This window comes from Anser anser (genome assembly GCF_964211835.1).
Source record: "Anser anser genome assembly, chromosome: 10".
NCBI classification, from domain to species: domain Eukaryota; kingdom Metazoa; phylum Chordata; class Aves; order Anseriformes; family Anatidae; genus Anser; species Anser anser.
In genome coordinates this window covers 1,082,360-1,100,581 of record NC_139730.1, presented here as the reverse complement: position 1 = coordinate 1,100,581, position 18,222 = coordinate 1,082,360, and the positions used below count along the sequence as shown (strand labels likewise).

The window sequence follows — 18,222 nt, the reverse complement described above, 5'->3', positions numbered from 1 at the left end:
CCGGCGTGTCGGTGCCAGCCAGGGGCCCCCCGGCAGCACCCCGGGCATCCTGGGGGTCCCTCTGCAAGGAAGCCGCAGCCCAGGGGGTCTCGGCCACGCCGCTGCATGCCTGCCCCTCCCTGAGCCCATGGGCGATGTGCTCCTGGAGCACAGCGAGCGTTACTGGTGTGTTGGCAAAGCGCTGGCCTCACCACGCCTGGCCAAAGCCCCGGCTTCTCTTTTATTCCATCTGCAGCTGCAAACCAAGTCAAGAAGCCCCCAGGGGAGCAGAGCTCGCACTCCACAGGCAGTGGCTCCTTGCAGTCACACCAGCAGCACCTGCCCGGGCTGGGAACACGGGGCTGGAAGCAAAGGGCTGGAGGGGGGACACAGGGGTGGCAGTGGGGCAGCTTGGCCCAGCATCACATGCGGTGCGTCACATCGTGCCACATCGTGTCGCATCGCGTCACATTGCATCTCTGGGGGGGGCTCCTTCCATCCCCCCCCCAAAAAAAAGCCTGGGCACTGCCTGCCCTGACCACGCTGCGAGCAGCCCCAGCTGCTGCCAGACCCCATCCCCGCTCCCCCGGGGCCCCCCAGCCAGGATGGAGAAATCCCAGCGCGACCTGCTCAGCACCTCCTGCCTGGACCCTTCCAGCTGGGGATATTCTGTGATTCTCTGATTCCGTGATCCCCTACAGCAGGGTGAGGGCAGGACGGGCTGCTGGGCAGCTTCGTTACAGCGGGGACGTAACGAGCCGGGCGTCACGCCGCATCCCTCAGCACCCATCGCCACCACGCACCCGGTGCCCGCAGCGCTGCGTCGGGGCCGCGCTGCCCTCGCCCCCCCATCCCGTGCCGCCCTGCCGCGGCACCAAGGGCAGATTTACAACCAGGAGCTGCGGCAGGAGAATCCAGCGAGTCCATGACATGAATTACGAGTCTCCCTCCCGCGAGGAAGCCGCTCGGAGCCGGCTCAGCCATTGCTCCCATCTCTCCTCTCTTTTTTTTTTTTTTTTTTTTTGGAGACTCATTACTATATTGTGGATATTCTCCACTAAAGGGCATCTCTTTGAATGCATTTGCTTTTTTATTAATGTGTGCTAAGACAAGTCAAGCCTGATTATCATGAAGACAATTGCTGAATTCCCTCCTGGAGAAATCTCATCTAGACTGTGTAGGCGTTTTAATTTCAGAGACCCATTAATTGGCACAATTGCTTAAGCAGCTGCTTTCCGTGTCATTTTAGGACCACTTTATGAAAAACAGAGCTTAAAAAAAAAAAAAAAGAAGAAGAAAAAAAAAAGTGTGTGACAGGCCAGAGCTTTCTACATGGTAACATAATTAATGCACGGCGCTTCCTGCGGGCGGCCGAGCCACACGGAGCCCCCCCGGGGGCCCTGCTCCCCCTGCGCCCTGGATCTGGGCAGGGTGCTCAGCTCCCGCACCGCACGGATCCCACTGTCCCTGCGCTTCCTGGAAAACAGAAAATAAATAAAAGGGAAGAGGAAGCGGCAGCCAGCAGGGTCCTGCCGAGTGCGTTTCCCACGGTGCGAAGCCGTGCTCCGAGCACAGCTCGGGATGCTGAGCGGGTGCAGGGGTCCCTGCACGGGCACGGGGCACGGTGCCACGTCCCCCGGCCCCACATCCGTGTCCCCCTGCACTGGGGAGGCCCCGGCGTGTCCCCAACCCGTACCGTCCCTGTCCCCACATGCTGACCTCCCCAGCGGCCACGCGAGCGTGCGCCCTGCCTCGCACCCGGCACACACGGGCTTCCCAGAATTAGGTTAATTATTGAATTACTGACGAACAAATCCTTCACTCTGGGAGAGGCGGCCAGAGGGAGCCGTGCGCCGTTCTTTGCTATAGGCAAAAATATACATTCCCGTTTATTAATAAATAAAGCCATATCAATGCCCTAAATTATCAGCGGAATATATTTGCTAACCTGAAGCAATAGTAGGAACAATTACTTATTAATAAAGCAATAGCTAAATCTAATTACATCCCCATCAGATCCTGCAAGTAATAAAACCACAGTTGCCTCGCAGAGCCAGGGGACCTCCTGACCCCAAATCAAAGTTTAAACCATCCATCAGCTTCCAATACATTCCCAGCACATCCAGCAATTACCATCACCTCCGCTCCGCTCCCTGGCAGGGGCAGGGGTCACCCCATGCACTGCATGGCTGTAAGCTAGAACAGAGCCTTAGAAATCTCATTATCCTGTTAACCATACATTTATCTGACAAGATAAAAGAGACTAGGTGACCAAGCTATCATTAAAGATTAATAGAAAGTATAAAAAATTCAGCTGCAACCAGCATTACTGTTTAGTGCCTGTGATAGGCCTGACAGGATTATTAATCAGGCAGCCAAAAAGATTTAGGTCTTTGCTCTTGGTTTTTCATTTTAAGTCTTTAGTTTCCCTCACGCCATAGAAACCACAGGTCAGAGACGACTCTTGCTAATTGGTTCTGCAGGGTTTGAATAGTAACGACTCAGACCAATTATAAAATCACCGGGAGCCGAGGTGACAATGCTGCAAAGGGCCCCGCTGGAGCGGGGACGCTCCGAATTAGGGCTCGAGCTGTTTATCACGGCAGCCCCTCTCCTGGCGCTGGGCTATTAATAAATTGTACAGATCAATGCCAGTATTAATTTTAATAGAGGGCTACAAGGATCACGCTAGTCCCAGGGTGATTTTCCCCTCATTCTTAATTCCATTTAAGTTTAACATGAAAGATTCCCAGGTAACACCTACACAGGAAGAAACGAGATTTCCCTGTTTTTAAGTCTTAAGTATTCTTTTTATTCTGCTTTGCTTTTTCCCTTTTGATCATAAATCAATGTCCTTTCACAAGTTTCCCTGGAAGCCACGTTTGCAAGCAGGCTGCGCGGCGCTGCCCTTGATTTTTCCACCCGTGAGAAAGAAAAACCAATAAATTAGGAAAGGCGCTTTCAGCAATCCTGTGCCGGGAAGGAGAGCCCCCCCTTCCCCTGGCACAGGGGTCCCGGAGCCCCCGGCCACGCAGGCTCCGCACCCGTCCTCGCCCTCGTCCCCGTCCCCATCCCACCACCACCACCGGTTTTGCCTTTCCCCCAACCATTCTTGTGTTCCTCCAAGCGCTAACGCATTTTTTAAATAAAAAATATTGCTGAAAACATTTTCAGCCTTTGTTGGGACACCTCCAGAAGCCACTCGAATCCTTCTGAAAGGATTTCTCACAAGGAAATATTGCAGCAGGAGCTCAGGATGGCGAAAGCCAGCAGAGGAATACCCATCCTTTTCCAGGAAAATGGAACAAACCAGAGAGACACACTGTGAGCTTTCCATAAGGAAAATTTGCCTTAAACAAAAAAAACATTGCTCGTTTCAAAAAAAGTGCAAACCAATCCGCTAGGGCTCTGTGTGCCCCCCCGGCTGAGCATCACCTCCTGCACGCGGCTTTGCACCCCCGCGTGCTGAACCACGCTCACCCCAGAAGTGCCTTGTGCACCTGGAAAGGACCCGAGCAAGAGGCAAATGCAGCAGGGAAGGACGGAGGTGTCTGAAGCACGGCCCAGAGCCCAGGCTGGGAACGCTCTCTGCATAACCACGTTGTTTTACATCCCCAGTGTCACATGCAATCCTCCACGAGGAGCCTTATCTGCTGCTAGATCACGTTTAAAAGCGTTCCCTCCCCCCCAACAAATTATCACACTTCCAATCAGTTCAGTGCATTGTTTAAGATCCTGCAGTTGGGCGGTTAATCATCGAACGTAATTGGAATTATGCAGCCAACAAGCTGGTGCCGCAGAGATGCTGGCGGGGGCTCGCTGGCGAGGGACGTGGGTGCTGGTGACCCGTGGGGACGGGACCGTCCCCTGCACAGAGCTGCACATTGCTGCTGGGAGCAGAAACCCTGTGCTGGAGGAAACCTCTCTCCAGAGGGATGTCGGGTGGCCGTGGACGTCTCCCCAGCCACCAGAAAGCCAGCGGTGCAGGGGACTGTGCCAGCTGGAATGAAGAAGGACAGGGAGGGAACCCCAGCTGCCCCTGTGACCCCCCCTCCCTGCCAAGCTGCAGCTAAGCGGCCCCCCCCGTGCACTCCCTTGCAGCACTGCAGCAAGGTCCCGCTTCTCCAGGGGTGCAGAAACTCTGTAAATTCATTCTCAACCTTTTAAACGCAAGGAAGGAAGGAAGTGATTTTGCCCTTTCTGAAGCAGGTTGGGAGTAGGGTGAAGGGAAACCCATGGCAGCTGCAGAGGGGCAGGAGCGCGTCCTCCAGCAGAGGCAGGGGGAGGCCTGGGGGGCTCCTGGTGCCTCCAGCCCCAGCCGAGTGGCACAGCAGGGGCACGGCCCCAGGCTCTGAACCACACAGAGCCCAGCGACCTGGCAGAGGACACCACGGAGAAGAGAAGCCGGGACGTGCACGTGCAGCTGCACCCAGCATCTTCCACCCGTTCGTGCTGGTTAAACAGAGCAGGCTTTTGGCCTGAGCCATACGGCTGGGCACCCAACTCCAAATGCACACAGACACCAAAATAACCCCGAGGGAAGCAAAGCAAAGCAGTACGTCCGGCAACGCTGCGATAACGTGAGCAGATGTGTCTCGGTTTTCGTGGCTGAAAATAAATTTAATAGATGCTTCAACACTTCACTGCTGCTATTCTGGGCACGGCGCTTGGAGTCGACGCGCAGCCCGCTAATTGACAGATCGGGCTTGTGATCCAAAAAACAAGAGGGTTGTCGTTGCGTGAAGACGCGGATTCCTCTTGCTTATCTGCCACATCTGGATGGCACAACCCTCACGGTGCCGTCCCGTGCTCCCGCAGCAGCCCCTGAGGATGCCCCTGTGGTCCCCCCACCACCCTGGGCAGGGAGGAACAGCCCCAGCAGGACCCCAGCGCCCCGAGCAGCAGCGTGCCCCAGCCCGTCTCCTCCTGCAGGGAGCTCCCCGATGCCGGCCTCGATGGCACGCCAGCGCAGGAGCGCACCGGGGATGTTTTCGGGTGCTTTCTCGTGGGGCGACGCTTGCAAACCGCTCCGCTTCCTGCCTGCAAGAACAGGCCACGTAAGCAAATGGGTAAAACGGTTTTTATTTGCATAAGGTTCTGCTGTCAAAAGCAAAAGATGGTCGCGTTGGCCTTGCAAAGGGTTTCCTAAGAGCCAGCATGCTAAAAAGACTCTGAGGAGCCTGGTTTTGCATCCATCCAGGAACTGCAGCCGTTACTGCTGCAACCAGAATAAATCAATTCCAGTTCTACAGGATGAGCACGGGAAGCACCAGCCGCTTCGTTCCCATCTGCAGCAGGTAGAGCTTGGCTGCACGTTGTCTTTGAAGCCTGCAAGGTTGAGATAAAAAAGAAATGCTAAAACTTCATGAAAGCGAGCAGAACTTGGATGGTGGGAAAGCTGGCCGCGAGGCGAGCGGTGCTGCCCGCGTGCTCCACGTCTGTCTGTCTGTCTGCCTGCCTGTCTGTCTGCCTGCCTGACGTCTTCCATGGCCACAGTGAGCAAGCACGAGGTGAAAGCAGAGTCTCCAACAAGGGGCACTTCACCTGTGCTTTACCAGGCAAAATAACAAAAGTCTCCCAAAGCCGATGCCGCATTGGCTCAGCCACGTTTGCACAGGTTTCAGAACAATTTGGGGCAAAAAGATGCAAGTCTTTGAAATAAAATTTCACGTTTGTAACAGAGCGTGAAGCCGGGCGAGACTCACACGAGCCTGAAGGGTTCAGCAAGGGAATGTCATCCCACAGGAGAAAAGCAAATCCAGATTGATCGAAAGTTCAATTCATCTCAGAGGGGTCCAAACCACAAGGAAACGGATCTAAATTTCAAACATTCCCGGGGTTTTGTGGTATTCCTATCCAGAGGGCTGGGTGGACCCATTACGCAGATGAAAACCAGGTGCAAAAATCTGTCATGAGGTGGGCTTGGACTCTGGGCTCAAAGCCTGTGGGTTTCCAGATTGAGGGTTTCGTTTCAGGGACATCTAATTCTAAGTAAATACACGTGATTCTTGCTTAAAATATTCCACCACATCCTATGGAGCCGGGTTTGCCATTTATCCCTATCTGGATGGGATCGAGATGTTGCGGCTGCCATTAACACATCAACACTTACCATATTATTTTCCCCGGCCTCGCCATGATGTTCTGTAGATGCACTTGGAAGTCAGCTGCCTTCAATTACCGCAGTAAATTTAGCTGCTGCCGAAGGTGCCATCCAACCCCCAGCTTCTCTGGCCACGGGGGTTTACAGATCGTGTTTGGTGCTTTGGGTTTTTTGCCTGCGGGGCGTTTCGTGAGCTGCCACTAGCTGAGTGTCTGCTTCGTGAAGCTCCAGCTTTCTGCAGAGATCACGCAGCTCCCCGGGACCAAGGTGCCTCTGCTCCCTGGCTTCCACCAACACCGAGAGCTAAAAAAAAGCCATTTTTCGGATAATACTAAAAAAAATGGAGCTGCCACTCACTGCGGAGGCTCAGAGCACTTGGCAGAAACTCTTTGCATGGTGGTAACTGGAAACATTTGGAAGGAAAATCCATCCCTTTTCGAGGGAGGGAATGTCCGGAGTAGATAGAAGATAAGGTAGAATTAATTATTTACCCACATTAGCTGATGCAAAGCTTCTCTGGGAGCCCACTGAGACCAGCGGGCTCCGATCTTGTGTCTGTTCAGCAGGCTGGGATGGAAGAGGAGGATGGGGAAAGAAAGAGCTTAATGACGGTGTCTGTTGATCATCAACGCGAGAAAAATGAATCGCTTCCCTGAACCTGAAAAATATCAAACTGCATAAATAAATCTATTTAAATTATTAATAAACGAATTTACATTTGGAGCCTGAGCATGAGAATTAATTTCATTTCTTATGCTAAACTGGTCAGTACGGCTGATGACTCAAGAATTAAAAGATGCAGAAATGAAGAAAAAAAAAAAAAGGTAGGCCAGTTTCGTAAGAAAATAGATGCAGAGTGGAAATTCTCGGGCCCAAACAAAGCTGTAAAACAAAAATGAGAGGAACAAAAATGGTCTGTGAGCCTGAAGCTGGGCTGAGGACCATCTCCTCTGCCCGCACACCCCCATGGACCTGCCAGCATTTGAAATGATGCCGGCTCCTGGCTGCCCAGGTCGGGATTTTTATGAGGGGCAGTGGACGCTCACAGTTACTAAGAAATCAAACCTAAGTGAACCCCTGAATTGAAATGTCCCTCCCAGAAAACACCAGCACAGAAGGGGCCCGGGCCACATTCTGCACGCCCGCCTGTATGCAGAACCTCATCAGCTGGTTGCTCCCAGGGAAGTTAATTTGAAGGTGCAGGTTTGGGGTAAAACATCGAGCTACAATGGAGGCAGGGTTGAAGTCCTTGCAATCTGCTGCCCTTTTGGGGTATTTGTGCTGGATACGATGTCACAAAGCAGGCAGTCGGTGGCTGCCACAGACGGGAGGCTCTGGGTGGAAACACCAGGGTTTTGGGGCACTTCCCAGACCCCCAGCACTGCTGGGACACAGGCAGGTGTCCCTGTCCCTCTGTCCGGATCCCTCCTGCTGCCCTCTTGGGGCTGCCCCGTTCCTTGCCCCCTTCCGCAGCCACGCTCCCAGCCCCTTGCATCCCCCCAGGACCCCGTGTGCCCAGCAGGATCCGTCCCTTTCCCCCGGTGGGGCTCAGGCACATCCCGAATAGCACAGGTCCCTGCGCTTATCCCGATCTGCTGGGATCTGGCGTCAGTGATGGGCGCGTGTAAATCCTCCTCAGAAACAGCCCTCTCCTCAGCTGCCCCCTCACTGGAGCCCGCTTGCAGTCTCTTCTCCAGGATGTATTGTTAGTTCATGTGATGAGACATTCCAGAAAATGAAATAAAATAAAAATAGACATTTGGAGGGGTTTTTGTTTTGCTTTTTCACAGCTCCCCCCCCCCCCCCAGTTTGACTCCTGTGAACACACTTGTCGAGTTGATTTGCTCACGCTGCCTCCTAAGCATGTCCTTGTACCAGAGACACTGCTCTTTTAAATTCAGTTTCTCAGAATTAGAAGAAAAACTTGGCAAAGCAACAATAGGGGAAAAAAAAAATATGAATAATCTCAGAACAGAAGTTGCATTATGTGATGTGGTTGCCATGTGGTTAAGCCTGAGAGAGGATCATGCGAGCGCGTTGTGGGAAAAACGATAACAGGCTGAACAATCCGGAGGAACGCCGAGGGTTCGGCGATGGGAGGTTATAGCGCGCACCGTGAGACGCCGCGCGGCGGCTCCACGCCAAGGGATTTGTGAGAAGGAGCACGGGGCTGGGCGAGGCGGGGGCACGGCGCCGTGCCCAGCTCGTGGAGGTGGCGACGGCTGCGGCTGCGCCGTACCCAAAAGGAGCTCACTCCTGCTCACGGCCGCGGTCCGTTCCCTGAGTGTGCCCCAAAATCTCCCTTGGTGTTGGATAGGTCTGTGCCGCAGACGGAGCTGCGTTGGACGTCTCAGCGGCCACCGAACTGCAGCCGCCAGCCAGAGCCATGCCCATCCAGCCCCGGTGCCATGTCCGCATACCAGGGCTCTGCGCCCCCAAAGTGGGCTCAGCGCGGCCACGGGGCCGCTGGCCGTCACCGTTCACAACCTGCTCCTACCGGGGGTGTCCCCAAAGCATCATCTCTGGGGCACTGGCTGGGGAGAAAAGCCAGATTTCTGGTAAATTTGGATTCAGATGGTTTGGGGGAAGTATTTGTGAGCTATAAAAAAAGCATATTTTGTTCCCCTCGCCGTGTGAGCTGCGTCGGGGAGCTGCTGTCGGGACCAAACCCAGCCGTCCCCCGCGCGCTCGCGCTGCCTTGCCACGAGCGTTTGAGTGGGAGGGAAGTCAGCGCAGTCAGCTGGGCTCCAGGAAGCTCAGAGAGCGTGGGGAAATGCGTGCACGCAAAAAAAATAAAAAAATAAAAAAAAAGAGGGGGGGTAAATTCTGTGAAATCATATCGGCGATGTGAATTCGGCTCTTTTATTGCGCCGTGGCTGGCTGTCAGCCTGGTCCGGCAGGGCACGGGCGATGCCCACGGCGGATCCCAGCCCCTCTGGGTCCTGTCCCTGCCCACGGCGCCTCGTGAGTGAGGGCAAAGCGCAGAGGGGCGGCGAGGAGAGCACAGGGCTGGGGCAGGACGGTGCTGGGGCTGAGGCTCAGGCAGCGGGGCCCTGCGGGGCCCTGCGGGACGTGAAACCCGCCGAGAGGAACTGGCAAAGCAGCCCGCGCCCTGGCGCCTCGCTTTGTCTCCGAGTAATTTAGCAGACTTTAATGAGAATTCATTCACGTTGTACGGTGAATAGCTGCCTTTATGGGAGACGGGAGGGGATGGAGCAGGGGGAGCGGGGACGGCTGGCACAGATGCTGCGTGCCCCCGTGCCAGGATGGCTGCAGGAGTGCTCAAGGGACATGGAGAGGAGAGGGAGCAGAGGGAAGGGGAACTGCAGGCTCCGTGCTGCGGGGGCAAACCCAGGCCTGCAGCTTGGGGGAAGGTGGCGTTGTCCCAATGTGCTCACCCTGGGCCACCGCAGGGCTCGGCTCTGCCTGGGGGCTGCGGCTCTGCTGGTTCCCCAGGGTGCAGAAGCCCCCAGATGGGCCCCAGCCCCCTGCAGCACCCATGGGCTCCTCCTGGAGAAGGCTGAAAGCACCCAGGGTGCGGGGACGCCGGGGGCCCCGTTCCCAATGCTGCCAGGGGGCCGAGCCCCGGGACAGGCGTGCTTCAGGAGCCGCCGGGTGCGTGCAATTAGGGAGCGATGCGAGGCAGCGGGACTCGAAATCCTAATTTGGCCTGATTAAAGCTTAATGATTCCAGCTTGATGATTAAAGAAATGCCCCAATTTCCTCGTTCCAAAAAGCCCTTGCTGCCAAAACTCAGGTGGAGAGGACACGCAAGGCTCTGCAGATCTGAGAGACAGCATGAAAAAATTAGGATTTCAATGGCCTGGGCACAGAGAGAAGGATTCATGCAAGCAGATGAGCCGGTTATCTAACGAAAGGGAGGAATTAAAGTGTTTTAATGAGGATTTCAGGATGAATAGCAACCTGGTGGCATCTCCACCAGCACAGAGCTGCTGCCTGCAACAATTTGAAGGGAGGCAAAGTCCAGGCTGAACAAGTTCAGCCCCGATTCCTGCCCCGAGGGTGCCCGCTCAGCCTCCTGCCCCACAGCATTGGTCTCCAGCACAGAGCCGGAGCACCCACGCTCACCTCCAGGTTTGCTCGGTGGGAATCAGGCGTACGGGTGTGGATGTGTGACCAACACCGTGCAGGGGAACGCTCTCCTTCTTTCCAAAAAGCCCTGCGAGGCACCGTCCCCGGAGGAGCACATGCAGAAAATAAAACTCCCCATCTGCGCGCAGCTCTGGACCCCATTAAATCGGCCGTCTGCGGGGGGAGAGGGGGCCGGCCTCAATTCACACAAGGTGCTCTCTTCATGAAAGCATCTTTTGATTATGTTATTGCAGCTATCAAAATATTGCAGAGTTCAGAGCATTCCACAGGGATCCCCGAGCTCTTCAAAGACCGGAGGACCACGGCTGGGGAAAAAGAAGCCTTTAATTATGTCGGCTTCCATGCTTGTTTCTGCAGTGGAGTTCCTTAAAAAAAAATAATAAATGTTTTTAATGAGAAGAAACACATATGGCTTCATTGTTCAAACACAGAAAGACACAGCTGATTTTTTTATTTTTTTTTTCCTTTTTAATAGACGGGCAAGTTTCTTTCGGCCCTGTGGTCGCATCCGTGAGCACACGCCGCGGGCTGCAGAGCTGGGCCCTGGAGCAGCCCCGGCGCAGAGCTGCGCTCCCCTCCCCACCTGGGGCAGAGCCTTTTCCCCCAGATCCCAGCCCAGGCCAACATGCCCCTGGTTCTCCATCGCTATCACACACTTCGGCACTGTTTTCCTCCTCCTCAGCTACTTCAAGCCACGCGAAGCCGCATGTGATGGGATTTCAGTAGGGCAGTCTTCCCCGCACACAGTCATTTCATTCAGATGTTCGTCCGAATCCAAATGTAAAGGCTCGTTTTTTCCCCCAGCACAAACAGCAAATAGCGGCGCCGTGTATTGCACAACAGAAAGCACGGGACCACCCCACGCTTTAAAGGACATATTGAGCACATTCTTCTAATGAATTATCCTATCTAGAAAATTTAATTAATGGGCTACAGTGTGTGGCGCAGCCTGCTGAATAAAGTATCTCTATCAGATCTGCAATGCTTTTAGGAGCTTTAAGTATTAATAAAAGAGTGTTTTGTTCGAGAACTCACAGGGAACAATTACAAATAATTGCCAAGAAGGGTGTGTGCCTCATTTAAGTGACTACGTATTAGAAAGGATGAAGGAGGAGTTAAAAAAAAAAAAAAATCATAATTATCCACCCCAGTAGCACTGAGAGGCTTTTACACAGTGATTTCTGCCCTTCTCCCCCCCCCACCCTCCCTGCGGCGGGTGCCCTGCGGGGTGGGCTGCCGCCAGCAGGGACGGTTCTGTCCTGCCCAGGGCACGCACTCTGCTACGGCTGGAGCCAGGGATGTGGACGCTGACATCCCAACGTCTGTCCTGGTGTCTGTCCCGTGCCCAGCACCTGAATTAGTTTGCAGTGAGACGGGAAACCTGCGGAACCCTGACTGCAAAAGGCAGGAGCAGGCGGCATCGGCCGTTGCTGCAACGTGCACTAAGGAGGCCTCAGTGCTCCAGCCTTCGTGTTGTGCTTACAGCACACCAACAGTGCTGCCGCAGGGAAGAGGGGCAGGTTGTTCCCTTTTTTTCCTAAAACTGCCAACCGACGGGCACTGCAGAGCAAGGGCTGCTCCCTCCCAGCAAGGCTCGGTGGGGTTGCAGGCTTCCCAGCCCCAGAGCGGCAGCAACCGCTGCTTGAGGCAACAAGTGGGGACAAGCCAGAGATGTGTGGCTTCAGGAAAAGGAGCTGCAGAGGAAGAAGAGACCCTTCACCAGGTCTCCTGCTCCGTGCTGATGTCAAACCTGTGCCTAACATTTAAGGGAAACGACAGCAGCAGTCTGTGCTGTTAAACTCTGATTTACGGTGCATCCTTTCAGCTTATGCCGTGCACCATCACAGGTATTCATCCATCGGGCCAGAAAGGCTCGAGCTGCAGGAGATGCACCCCATTGTCTCCCCATTTGGGTGGCCAAGTGGGGCAGGACAGCCGCCGATGTGCACCCTGGTCCTCAGCCCTCCCAGACCCTCCACGGATCCCGCAGGGATCAGACAGCAGCAGGTCACCGAGCACAAAACTTGCTCATGATGGAAAAAAGCAAAGCAACCACAAAGCAATCCAAACCAAGAAAACCACGTGAAAAATATCTCACTGTAAACAGGTTTTCCGGGAACGTTTCCCCATTTTTCCACCCCTGAAGTCATAGAGTGGGAGTTTCCCCATCTTTTCCTGGGAATCGGGGTCTCTGTGCAGGGTGTGAGATTCGCAGGGGTCAAATGGTGCACGGTCACTTCCAAACACACGCGGTGCTGTGGGCTTGGGTGCAGGACCCCCATCCGGAGGTGAGCCCAGTGCCCAGGGAGGTGCAGGGCCGGGGATGCGCAGCCGCTGGGTGCAGCCACAGAGAACGCCCCTGGTGAGTTCCTCCCCTGGCGTCTGAGCTCTACAAGCAAATGGGAAATGGTTCGCAGTTTGTGTACTGCTTTCACAGCACTCGATATTAATATAGACCCCTTGGTACCCTGCCAGCGCCTGTCTTAGTGCTTTCAAACAGTAAGTACGGTACCAAGTCAAGTAAAAGAAAAACCTCCTTTAAAATGACTTCTCATGGTAGAAGGGCTTACAAAGAGCAACTTCTTGAAATGTTATACGCTGCAGCATTGGCATTTTAGCTGCCAATTTCTTTACACTGCTTGCTTTACACGACAATAGGAGAAAAGGGAAAAAGTGCAGCGATTCCCTTTCACAGTCAGCAGGACACTGGCGCATAATGCCCAAATTAAAGCTCTGTCAATAACCAGCAGCAGAGATCAGAGAGGTAGCCACCGATGCCAAAAAGCGGCACATTTAAAACCACCATAAAGACATAATTTTGCAATGTTTTCACATGCAAATAACAAGCCAGGAGAGCAGCATCTCTGGCATGGAGAGTAAAGCTGGGTTCAGAGCGGGCTGCGCCAAGTGCCTGGGCGGTCACGTTTAGCTAGAAAAGCTCAGACCTGCGCCCGTAAGCCTCCGCTCTCCGGGCCAGGATCCGACCTCGCTGCATGGGGCTGCCCCAGACACTCCCCCCTGGGACATGGTCCCAGTGCTGGGGACGTGGTCCCAATGCCACGGACCTCGTCCCAGTGCCAGGGATGTGGTCCCAGTGCCGGAGATGTGGTCCCAGTGCCGGGGACGTGCTCCAAGCAGGGACCAGCAACAGGTAGCACGGTGCAAGGCCCCGTGAGCAGGATGCAGCGGCCGGTGCTGCATGGCCGCGAGGATTCCCAGCAGCGTGCTGTCACACTGCGGGACAGACAGCAGTAAATCCCGGCCAGAGGCACGCGGTGCCATGTCCCGTTATTTTCCATCAAATACGCACGCGATGCTTTGGCTGCAAACATCTCGTTTTGATTTCATCGGGAAGGAATGTTGTGAACTCGGGTTTAGAGAACAATTTATTTCTTGCAATTTCTTCCCCTGGTAGAAGCGGCTCGGTTTTCCAAGACATGATTTTCCAAAATAAAATAAGAAGTTAACCATTGAAATGAAGTAATCCGCTTCCACGTTGGTTTCCCTATTGCTGCGTTTCAGAATTTAGATTAAAAATGGAAAGGGGCACCTTTAAAACTTTAATACCATTTAAATGTTCCAGTCTCACTACTGCACCAGATCGTTCAGTAAAGTAGCTAATTAAAAAATGGCTGCTGTGATGACAGACTAGATTAATAGTTTTTGAAGAGCAGCCAGTGCACCAACTGCTCCTGTAGCCATGATGAAAGCTAATAATGTAGAAAATTCTGCCAATTCTTTTAATTCATGAATATTTAAGCCTGTGAAAAATCTGTCAGATTATAGCACTTTTCTGGTGATTTTCTGCTTAAGTACATTTATGGGCAAATGCCAGTTGCTCAAGAAACTTCAGCGGAATGCAGAGACTTTTTATTGTCTGCATCACCGGAGCCCTGTTCCTTCGCACTTGGCGTTTTAGCCCCACGCAGGGACACCCGGTCCGTGCAGCCACGAGCCTGCACCAGGCTTCCAGCTTACACACCAGGAAGCCCTGGGTGATTCACATTTAGGGATTTTTTTTTTTTTTCTGTAGGAGCACGAGTGCCCTGGATTGTCCCCCGCAAGCGGGGACGGGGACGGTGCCCGGCAGCGTGGCCGCGGCGTCCCCTCCAGCTGGCTCCTCGGGGCGAGAGGCTGCTGCGGTCGCAAGTGGTTTATTGGCAGCAAACGCGCTGGCAGCTCCTCGGCTCGCTCCTTGCTGGTGGGCTGTGCTCTGCGGCGGAGCCAGGTGACTCATTTTACAGTTATTTAAAAAATAAAAATAAATATGCCCGGTGGAAATGTAACCAGCTTCTCCTTTCCTCAAAATGCCGAAGGCTGGTGCTCCCCGCAAGCGCAGCGGGAGGCTTCCGCGAGGTTTTTCTCCAGACCACCGCAGCGGGGATGCTCTTTTCCATGAAACTTCCAGTATTTTTTCTATAAAAACTGCCTGCTTCTTGGTGTCGGACCGTAACCCTTTTATGCCAGCTGGAACCCGGGCAGCAGAAAGCCAGCAGCAGCAGCAGCAGCCAGCCCCTGTCCTCTCGGGACAAGCTTTCTCCATGCAGAAAGTCTGCCCGAGAGAGGACACGACGTGGGCAGAGCGGTGAGCATTGCGGTGGGCCTGGCGTTTTGGTCCTGTGCTCCCCGGCTGGGATGCCCCCACAGCATGGGGGGGCTGGGGGGCGAGGGGCTGCAGACCTGCTGCCCCCATACCCACGGCCCGAAGGCTGCCCCTGCCTCCTGGCATCCCAGTGATGGAGCAGAGGTGGGGAGGGGACAGCGACAGGGGGAGGAGGTGAAGACGGGGTGCTCAGCTGCACCCTGTGCTGAACCTCGCTTCGGCAAAGTCCCGAAAGCACAAAGTATTCCTGCAAAACACAAATACGAGGAAACCCCAGCAGCATTCGGAGCGTGTTAGCGGAGCTGAAGGCGCAGTTCCTCATCCCAGCCCGGCTGGCATGGCGGGGAAGGGAAATCCTGCCGTGGAGCCGCATGCTGGGAAGGTCCACGCTTTTAAACCTCTACCTCGAGTCTCCTCCGCGCTGCCAGATTACACGAGCCCTTTAAAACGTTACATAAACATCGCTGTGTAATTAAGTGCTTACAGGATTTGCAGGCTATTTGTTTCACGGTTGGGAATGGCTCCTTTAGAGCTCCGAGCTCAGCGCGTCAGCCCAGCCCGGAGTTCCTTACACCCAGGACCAACACGCGGCGGTGCCCTGCTAATGAAGAATCGGGGTGCACCTGGGGGAAAGGCACTTCCAGACCCATCACCGGGCAGGAGGGCACGGGCAGCACGGTGCTGGCAGGGGCTGGGGCTAGGGGCCAGGCTGGAAACAAGCTCAGGGGCCTGGGGGCCTGCCCCGGTGCCGGGGTCCCTGCTCGGAGCAGCAGCCGAGCCGCCCCTTCCTCTCCTCGCCACCTTCAGCCACTTACAATGTCACTTCAGCCGAGCAGTAAGCAATTATGGTTTAATTACTCCAATGCTCTTCAGCGGAATTTTCTGAATAATAGTAGTGGCTTTTATGGCACCTCATTTATCCTGCTCCTCTTCACTTGCATTTGTTCTGCACGGGAGCGGGTCTCGCGGGGCTGCCGCAGCCCCGGGCGCCGCGGCGGTGCCTCGCCGGTCACCTTGTCCTGGGGACCGTCCCCGTCCTCCCTGCACCCCTCCTGGCTGCGGCACAGCCAGCAGCCCAAATGCACCCACCCTGGAGCCTCCCCGCTCAGGAAGAACGTGACAAGTGCCGCTAATTCATAAATATTTAACACCCAAATCTGCTGCCTCCTGATAGCTCTTTCCAGAGTTTCTATTCTAATACGTATTCCACCCCCTTCTCCTCCCCACCGGCCCTCCTCGTTTTTTTTCCCTTCCTCTTTGCCGGGCACTAATCCAAGTGCTGAGATGACTGTTTCACTTCCCTGCTGTCATCAGTTGTTTTTATCTTATCTGGGCCGTGGATGCCAGTCAGCAACCCGTTGCGGTCTTTCCAGTTGAGTCCTGACCTCCGCAATCAGCCTCAAGATGTCCTGTAACAAGCAGATATGGTTACTCAACTTGTCCATCAGCACTTCTGGAGGAGGGAAAAAAAAAAAAAAAGAAAAAAAAGAAAAAAAAAAACAGAAAATGCTGGCACGAGGCAGGGCTGACACTCGGGGTGGAGCACGGCCGAGCGCGGCGCTGGGCTGGGGACCGGGCTGGGGCTTGGGGGCTGCCTGGGCTCCCCAGGTTCGGATGCTTGCCCACTCCAGGACCCTTCCTCGTCCCTGTCCGGCATGGCAAAACCTCTCCAAACTGGAGCCTCGAGCATCAGCTGTGCACGTCCCTGCGGGGCCAGGGGCCGCATCCAGACCCCGGCACTCAGCATCCCACAACTGCCCTCAGCCCTGCCCACCAGCACCTCCTAGCACCGGCTTCCACAGTTAATTTATCAGTTTAATAACTGCATCATCAAGAAGGGCGAAGCAAGGCGAGCACCGAACGAGACCGACTTTATATACATACCACCCAGAGTAAAAATGTCATGTAAGATTTACTCAACATGCGTTTTATCAAAGCGCTCGAGCGCTGGAGTAAAAGGGCTTTTAGTTACAGCAGGTTGAAGGGGGGCACATGGGGAAGGAGGGAACGGATGGATTTTGGCTCTGCCAGAAGCTCTCGTTGCTTGTGCATCAACGTCTTTATTTTCTAAGAGAGGATTTAAGAACTTGTTGTGTATAAACAACCGAGACTAGAGTAACTTGAACGGTGAGGAACTGTAAAAGGTAGTAATGAAAAATGCTATTAGTCCGCATGAAATAAGGTTCTTCCTGGAAACATGACACTGAACATTTAAGGGAGGGGGAGGAATAGCTGTAAAATGGCTACAGAAAAAGGGTTACAAATTAAATATAATAAAAAGAATCCTTTTGAATGAGATCTTAATTTAACCTCAACATCATGATCATATATTTCAGGAAATTAATCCCTCGGCCTACAATAAATCCTAAGTATAATACAACCACTTATGGTTCAGCAATGAGCCATTAGTATGGGCTACAGATCCTGCAAAACTATTAGACCCATTATTTAGGAATGTGCTGAATTACCCAAGTCTAATGCAGCTCATCAGAGATCGGGGCTGCCGGTTTGCCCACAGCACAGGCAGAGTAAATCACTGCACGGCTGCTGCCGGGGGAGTAAATCCGGGGACAGCTGGGCAGAGCAGAGCGCTCAGCATCCCGGATCAGGTCTGTGTACACCACACCCTACGATGCGCCTCGTAGCACAAGAACCCAGCAAGGACACAAGGAGAAAGTTTTAAAAAGGACACCGAGGAACCCAGTCATGAGAAGCAGCCGTGCAAAGCCCTTCTGCGCGAAGCCTTTGAGCACCTCGGATCTCGGCCAGGGACACACGTATGGAGGTGGAAGAACTCTGCTAAACGGGCAAGATCTTGTTGGCCCGAAGGAATGAAACCCCAAAGCCACGTCCATCAGCTTTGCCTGGCAAGGGAGCCTCGGGTGAGTTTGTGCAAGCCAGAGAGGAAATCAATCTCTCCAACAAAGAGTGCTGCTGGGGAGCTCCGGAGCCAGGCGGAACAACCGCACCCCCGTGCCAGGGGTCTGATGGCTTTCATCACCCCTTGCTCTGTCCCATTCCACACGGTTTCTGAGCAAGCATCCTGCTCTCGTCTGCAGGTCTCGGGGGGGAAGGAAGGCCAGGCGTGGGGGATGTAAGGCTGGGGTACGGCACGTTGCCATCCTGCCAGGGCCACGCGGGGCTCCAAGCCCCTGCTGCGCCAGCCCTGACGCAGGGCACGCCCCGTGCTGCTTTCAAAACAAAATAACTGGGGACAGAAGTGCAAGTGCAAACTTCCTTCGGAGCCTCGCAGAGCCCTCCCTGCTCCACCGCGCACGTTGCCAGCTTGGCATGAGGCTCTTCTACATATGCCCCAAAATGAGAAAAGTAACTTCTAATGAGTCGAGACTGTAACCTTGCTCTGAGAGCAAACATATGCCACCGCAGCTCCCTTGGCAAAAGCACTTGGAGCCGGTTGCTGGCG

The 18,222-nt window shown here is 54.3% G+C and overlaps 1 long non-coding RNA gene across 1 annotated transcript in view; it reads right to left on the bottom strand.

Annotated features, from left to right (window-relative positions):
- Positions 1 to 3,485: 3,485 nt before the first annotated feature.
- LOC310904632 overlaps positions 3,486 to 18,222 on the bottom strand; it is a 30,633-nt gene continuing 15,896 nt past the window's right edge. The window contains exons 2-3 of the long non-coding RNA XR_014588485.1: positions 6,092 to 16,207; positions 3,486 to 5,307 (exon numbers count right to left, since the gene is read on the bottom strand). This is a non-coding gene — a long non-coding RNA (uncharacterized lncRNA). The remainder of the gene's footprint in view (positions 5,308 to 6,091; positions 16,208 to 18,222) is intronic.